The sequence below is a fragment of the Sus scrofa genome, chromosome 7 (assembly GCF_000003025.6).
Source record: "Sus scrofa isolate TJ Tabasco breed Duroc chromosome 7, Sscrofa11.1, whole genome shotgun sequence".
Taxonomy (NCBI): Eukaryota; Metazoa; Chordata; class Mammalia; order Artiodactyla; family Suidae; genus Sus; species Sus scrofa.
The window spans coordinates 76,274,302-76,282,394 of NC_010449.5; the positions used below are offsets into that span (position 1 = coordinate 76,274,302).

At 41.8% G+C, this 8,093-nt stretch overlaps 1 pseudogene; it reads right to left on the bottom strand.

Moving 5' to 3' along the window:
• LOC100157923 lies at positions 4,586 to 5,114 on the bottom strand (annotated as a pseudogene).

The window sequence follows — 8,093 nt, forward strand, 5'->3', positions numbered from 1 at the left end:
TTTCTTGGTTGCTCTCAGATCCTTCTCTGTTCTTACCCTCCCTGTCTTCTATCACATGGAACTACATTTCCCTGCGTCTGGCTTCTGAAGAACTGGCAATGGGTCACTGGCTGAAGAGTGTAGAAAGAAACGAGAGAATCTAGGGGGTTTCTTAAAAAAAAGAATTTCTGGGTGGCTTCCCTGTTTTTTCTTTGACTTCATTGCCCTTCTGTTACCCATGTACCAATTCCCTATGGTAAAATTCCTCTGACATCCTTTGAATGGTTTCTCTTTTCTGGCTGGACCCTAGCTAACATATCTCAGAAGTTGTGTCAGTTATTAGGTAATTGTTTTAGCTCCCCAATCTGACCTCTTTGTGATGCTGGGTGGGGGTGAGTCGCAGCAATAATCTACAAACTGCATTTCTGCTCCACCCCGGCTCCTTGTTCAAATCTGGCAGTAGAGGGCGCTAGAGGGAGACTGAAGCTTAGAGAGGGGAAAGGGATTCACTTATTCCCTCTGGGCTTCTTTTCTCATTGCATTTCATAGGAGCAGCATCCCAGACATGTATTGTTACCTCAGCAATTATTCTCTTAGCATTTGCTGAATCTGATTTTCAATTTTCCCCAACACTTGCAGAAGAATTTTTTTTTTTTTTGTCTTTTTAGGGCTGCACCCAAGGCATATGGAGGTTCCCAGGCTAGGGGTCCATTCGGAGTTGTAGCCGCTGGCCTATGCCATAGCAATGCCAGATCCAAGCCTCATCTGTGACCTACACCACAGCTCACAGCAATGCCGGATCCTTAACCCACTCAGTGAGGCCAGGAATTGCACCTGTGTCTTCATGAATACTAGTCATATTTGTTTCCGCTGAGCCATGATGGGAATTCCAGAACTCGTCTTAAAGCACCTGCTCAGAGACACCAGCACCAGCTGTCTGGTGCTCCCTCCTCGGATCTCTGAATTCAGTTCTAGGATTCCCTTTGCTAAGCTTCAAAGTTCTACTGACACCAGCTCTTTCCCAGTTGTTTCCTCCCCGTGCGGGTAGTAGCTGCTTTCTGTGGTTGCTACTTCTGCCGTATTTTAAGAGTTCTCTTTTTGCCCTCTTGGTTAGAGAATTAACAATTTTAGACCTAACTTAACAACTCTATATCCAGTTCTCTCTGTGGAAATAACTGATGTGGTTTCTGTCTCTTGACTGGAGCCTGACTGTTGCAGAAGTGAAGCTGGATTTCAGGGAAGGTGTCAGGTTTAGCTTTGGCTATCTGGATTTGCAAAGACAGTGGGATATTTAGGTAGGACTATCTTGTCCATGAATGGGAAAATGACACTAGAGTTTGTGGGAGAGATGGGAAACTGAAAAATGTTTGTCATTGTTGGTACCGATGTGAGGATGGAAACTGTAAGCCTGCTTGAATTCTCCCCATGGGTGGAGTGGAGAGCCAAGGGCAGATGGAGGACAATGGTTTCACATGCACTCACGAAGAAAAAAGTAGCAAAATTAGAAAAAAAAATCACAAACTTGAAAGTATAATGATAATTTTATGATTAAAGCACTGCTAAAATGAAGCTCATACCAAGGTTTTTTTTTGGGGGGGATATAGTTAACTTCTTACTCAACTGGTGTTTCCAAGCCTGTCCCAATATTGGGGTTATTGCTACACATGAAAGCCTAAGTATCCCAGGGCTCTTACTGTTTCTCCAAGACCTTTGGGGAAAGCCACCAGGTCACATCAAAGCCCTTGACTTATTTTTCCTTTTTCATCTTTTGGTCCTGCCAATCTACTGCCAACACGATAGTGATACTGCAGAAGATTACAAAAATGATGAAAAATTCTTATTATCTAATGAACAGATGAGACTCTATTACTTGACCATTATTTTTTCAATGTCTTATCAGTTCATTCAAACATCCACTGTGTGGCTACTTTGTGTTGGGTGTCTGTTATGTGTGGAGTTTACTGCTCACACTTGTTCTAAGCCTTTTCTCTCCTTTGGTTCCCTCTGGCTGCCCCTCAAGTAGCTGTACCCACTTCTCTCTCTCTCTTTGTGTGTGTGTGTCTTTGTAGGGCCGCACCCACGGCATATGGAGATTCCGGCTAGGGGTCTAATCTGAGCTGTAGCTGCCAGCCCACGCCAGAGCCACAGCAATTCGGGATCCTTAACCCACTGAGCGAGGCCAGGGATCGAAACCTCAACCTCATGGTTCCTAGTCAGATTCTTTTCCGTTGTGCCGTAACAGGAACTCTTACTCACTTCTCTTTTAACAGGGGTTCTTACCTCCCACTTTCCAGACAAAATTAAGAAAAGGTCATGTGACACTTCTGCCACAAAAAGATTTCCAAGACCATGTATAAAATGATAGAAAAACTACAATAAAAAAAGAAATTAAGAATACTAATTTAGCATCTAAACTTATCATTCATTTCAACTTGTTTTTCTTTGGGCCGGAAGGGATTTACTTAGAAGGCAGTGGTTACTGGAAACTTAAAAGGGGAATCCATTCATCCCAAGGAGTACAGGTTAGCACAGCCCTCCTGTCCTCAGCAGGAACCGGTGGGAGGGTTCCATTTCTATCCTAATTAGAGACATCAAACCCTCACTTTGCTAATCTCTGGCTGCTTTTTCACCCCACAAAAGGATTGTTAGAGAGAGACAAGCATGGCAAAGAAAAAAAAATAACCAACAGTGGGTGGGAAATACCAGAAGCCTCATTTACAACCATGAGCTTTAGAATGTACCTTAAGACAGAAATGGCACACCAAAAAGAACTTAAAACAAAAGGGACAAATAGCGTCTGATTCTACTTATATGGGGTACCTAGAATAGCCAAAATCATAGAGATGGAAAGCAGAGCAATAGTTATTAGGGCCCAGAGGGAGGGGAAGATGGGAAATTACCGTTTAATGGGTACAGAGTTCAAGTATGGGGTGATGAAAAGTTCTGGAGATGGAGAGTGGTGATGGCTGCACAACAGTGTAGATGTACTTAATGGCACTGAACGTACAAGTAAAAACAGTTAAAGTGGCAATTTTATATTATGGATATTTTACCACATAAAAAAATCAAACACAGGGGAAAAAAAAAAAAGATACGTGAAATGAGCCTTTTAATTCACTCCAAAATAATTCTCTCTTTCTCCCCAACTCAGAAGAACTGAATTTCCACTTTTTAAGTTTGAACTATCCTTGTGTTCTCAGTCCTCTTTGTTTTCTCCCTTGGGGGTGCTACAACATCTAGAATCAAAGATCTTCTCCCTTAATTAACTGCTTTTTTGTCTAGCTTAAGCACCTTTAATTTCCTCTTCTCTCTTTTGCCTGCAGACATAATCTTTCTTCCCTGTGCTGGAAAACACACATACACATATACACAACCTTCCTTTGACCTTGATGCAATTCTTAGCCTATTTTTCTCATCCTTTTATTGCAAGTTTAGGAATGAAACTCCATTTTCTCAATGCACAGTCACTCCTAGTTCTGCTCTCTTGACCCGTGCTGTTCCTTCAGGCTCTGTCCTTGTCATTCGGACTGGTCACTGAAAGGCCATCCTGGCTTCCTATCTCAAAACATGGTGGGTTTTTCTTAGCCTTCATTCTCTTAGCTTCTCTGTGCTATTTGGCACTGTTTTTTTTAAATTTTATTTTATGATTTTTATTTTTTCCATTATAGTTGAGGCGTTTGACACTATTGATCTCCACCCTGCCTTAACACTCATTTCTCATTTTCATAGCACAACATATGACTTTCTTCTCATCTTTTTGCTCTAACCTCTTCAAATAGTTTGGATGACTAAATACTGGAACTTAATTTCCAATATCTGTTGCAATTTGAAGAGGGCATGCAAGAATTCTGGGTGTCACTAAGAGCTGATTGCTGCTCAAATAGGCTTTGTAAGATGCTGTCCAATGATGTTAAAATATCCTTCACTTGGAAGGTCTATGTATTTGACTGTGTCCAAGGCTGGTTAAAGTAACCAATCTTTTAAGAGATAATGGTCCCTATGTAGTGTCTTCTCTGAACAGAGCTTGCCATTTCAATTCCCTTTCTTTTTTTTTTTTTTCCTCCACTGGATACAGGGGGTTTTATTGATGCTGGTGGGAGTAGGAAAGGCCCCCAGGATCCCTGAGGGGATGGGGTGGGGGCTTGAGTCAGTAAGTGCATGCATAGGGCCTGGGCACATGGGGTAGGTTAGGGTACATTTATCTTCCTAGGATTCTTTGGCTACTACTTTGGGGATGGGAGAGAGCATCTTAAGGCAGGAGCAATTGGAAGAGCTCCAGTCTGAGAGAAGGCACAACAGGCAGTAACATCTGTGTGGAAAGCTGGACCAACTGGTCAGTAGGGGAAAGTAGGGAGGGGGCACTGGGTTGGCTTCTTGGGGAGGGGGCTGACCTTGGCCTGCGTGAGCTCTCAAGAATATCTGGTGTTCCCAGAGGGGTGGGGCCCAAGGCCCCTTTCCCAGTGGGTGTCCTTAAGGAGAAAAAGGTATTTGGGGAGCCCCCTAGCAAGGGGTGCCAGAATTAGTTCTTAAGGCACAGCTGGGGGAAGACAAGGCACCAAGGCATAACTGGTAGGGGGGCAGGGCAACTCCAAGCTGAGGGCCAGGGTCACCCGAGGATGCAGGACCGCCCACCCTTGATGGGTAGGCTTTAGTACCGCCTGGACAGCCTTTGCAAAGCCTTGCTTGACACCCTTCTGCTGCAGAGCTGAGCACTGGAGTAGTGTACAGAAGAAATCTGCATGGCCAGCGTGGCCTTGCTGCAGTGTGATGGACGCCTGACCCTGCTTCTAGAGACACCGTAGGGTGTCAGGCTTGGCTCTCAGGCCCTTTTTGGTGCCCACTTCTGGATGCCACTTGTGCCACACATTCTCATAGGAGGGCAGAATGGCAATGGAGAAACATGACAAAGACGCTCGTCTGAAGAGTGTGCAGAGGTTGTCATACTCCTCCTGGCCCTCTATGTCCCACAGGTCCCAGTTCACAGGATGCCCCTCCACTGCACTCTGGGCACTGTATTGTTGACCACTGTGGGGAGGTGCTCCTTGGGGGAAGGCGCTGTTTGTGTAGCAGAGGAGCAGGCACGTCATCTTGCCTACAGCACCATCGCCCACCGCCACACACCTGTGGCTCTGCATCATGTGTGGGGCTGTTGCAGTGGCGGCTATGCCTCCTTCCTCTTCTGGCCTGGTTCCCTTCCAGCCTCTGCTCAGGGGGCGTCAGGGGTGGGGGTTGGGGGGAGCTGAGGGCAGTGGCCCCAATCCCCTTTCTTTTCCAAAATTTCAACCTTTCAGTTACTAATTTCTCCACTACATTAATTCCATTATTGAGGCCATGGTCAAGTTCTGTCTTCTGACCTTTACTTTGTATTTCCCTAAGGGTATGTGTTGACTTTATTTGTCAGGTTTTTAGAGTTCTGAAGGTGTTTGCTGTCACCTCACAGTGTTCTATGTAAGAAAAAAGCTCCAGTTTGACAGGCTTTTCTCTCTTAAATGTAGGAGTTATTTAACATAATCTAGATTTTGAAAAGTAGAATGCTTCTTGGAAATTTTATGTTTATAATTCAAGATGCAAAAATAGAGCTTGCTGTCTGAGAGGAATTCTCTTCATAGTGAGTACTTGAAAAAGTCCTCATCTTACTGAGACTGCATAAGAATAAGAAAAAATCTGTTCTTATAAATGAGATAGTTCTGTATTACGCTAAGTTATAGGTGAACTTCTAGTTTTTACTTTTGTTAGTTGATACTTATCATGGAGACTTAGGCCAAATGGAAAGAAAACTGAGCATTGTGAGTTGATGGAAAAAGGAGCCTCTACAACAAAGAAAAGAAGGCTGAAGTTGTTTCTCTATGAACTTTAACTATAATTTATCCCTGATTTTAATCATGGCAGATTTTACTAGAGCTTTAAAACTCATCCTTGCTGCTGTCATTTACTTTGTGTTAACCACTCATTGCTGAAACTTAAAGATTCAAACTAGAGAGATTTCTCTTCTTAAGGTTCAGAGCCCTTCTCTAATTTTCCCTTTTTTATTCTCTTGTGTTGTACTGCCTTTTCCCTACACATTTGTTGTAGCTGAGTTGTACAGTTCAAATTCACAGTCTATTTTTTATTTCCATGTGAGGGAATTTCAGAGTATAAGGTCACTTGGCTAATAATAACTAAGTCAGGTCAAGAATTTATCCTCCAATTAGCAAAATTGGGATCAATTAGAACCTCAAAATTCATAATAATAGAAATATAATAATACACTAACTTAAGAATCTGCGAATCCATACCCATGTACACAAAAGAATGAATAAATATGTAAAAGGTAAAGAAAGGAAAATCTCCTTCCAGCAGAATGCCAACTAATGAATGTAATAAAGGAGGAAGGAAGGAATGATGGAATTAGAAAATCACCACTTGGCAACCACCACGTTAATAATTGTTTTAGGCAAAAATCATCAATAGAAGCCAACATTTGTGGAGGAGTTTGCTAAGGAACATGACACACGGTCTCAAACTATCTCCTCCAAGATTTATCTAGTGATTACAAAGGGAAAGATAGACCCTGGTAGACACTGTCTTAATCAAATAACCAAAGTTAATATTGCCAATAAGGAGACCAAGTAGCATCTTCTCCCTCTGATGTGATGCACTGATACGTTGGCATTCCTGATCCAAATGCATAAACTCAGTCTAATCATGCAGAGACATCAAAATAATCTCAGTTGAGGGACTGCCTACAAATAACTGGGATGTAGTCTTCAAAAAAAGTTCAGGTCATGAAAAACTGATTAACTGTTCCAGATTAAAGGAGACTAAGGAGACATGACAGCTAAATGTAACATGCAATCCTGGAATTGGAGACTGTATTTAAAAAGGAAGGACATTGTTGAACAATTTATGTACTTTTACTATGGACTGTAGATTACAGAATGGTATCATACTGATGTTAAATTTTCTGATTTTGATAATTTTATTATAATTATGTAAGAGAATGTCCTTGTTCATAGGAAATGCACATTGAAATATTTAGGGGCAAATAGCTATGATGTTTGCAACATAATTTCAAATAATAATTGTTCAAAAAAGCAAATACACATACACAGAAAGAATAATAAAGCAAATGGGGCAAAATGTAAACACTTGGTGAATCTGGGAAAGAGTATATTGAAGTGTTTTCTATGATTCTTGCAACTTTCCTGTAAACTTGAAATTATATCAAAATAAAAAGTTACCAAATAAACCCAATTCTGACTTTTGGGAGTTAGTTTTTTAAAGGTAAAATCTTTTTTTTTTTTGGCTATGCCCACGACATGAAAGTTCCTGGGCCAGGGATCAAACCCAAGCCACAGCAGTGACCTGAGCTGTTGCAGTGACAATGTTGGATCCTTAATCTGCTGTGCCACAGGAGAACCTCTTTAAAGGTAAAGTCTTTAATTGTAGTAAGCACACAGAAGAGTGCAGACACCAAAAGCGTACAGCCTCATACATTTTTATGAAATGAACCTCCCATGTAATCACAATCCAGGTCAGGAACTAAAACATTACCAACATTCTGGAAGCGCCCTTCCTAGTCGTTACTGCATCATTCCTCGGCAAAGGCAGCCTTTCCATGACTCCTATTATCACAGTTTTTCCTCTCTTTGAATGTAATGTAAACAAGATCATACCATATGATTTTTTTGTGTTTATTTTTTTCCCCACTTTTTTGTCTGTGAGAGTCATTTCCTATTGCATGTATCTGTAAATCATTTATTTTCTTATTAACATTGCACTGTATTTAAATAAGCCATAATTTATTTTACCTGGTCTACCACTGTTAGACATTTGAGTTGATTTTTTTTTCTTTTTAGGGTCACACCTGAAGCATATGGAAGAAGTTCCCAGGCTAGGGGTCAAATCAGAGCTACATCTACTGGTCCACACTACAGCCACAACCATGCACAATCCAAGCTGCATCTGCAACCTACACCACAGCTCACTGCAATGCTGGATCCTTAACCTGAATCCTCATAGATACTAGCTGGGTTTGTTTCCACTAAGCCACAACAGGTCCTCCCTGAGTGATCATTGCCTCCTGTTATTCATCACCTCATGTAATCCTCTCTCCCTGAGTGTGAACTGGACCC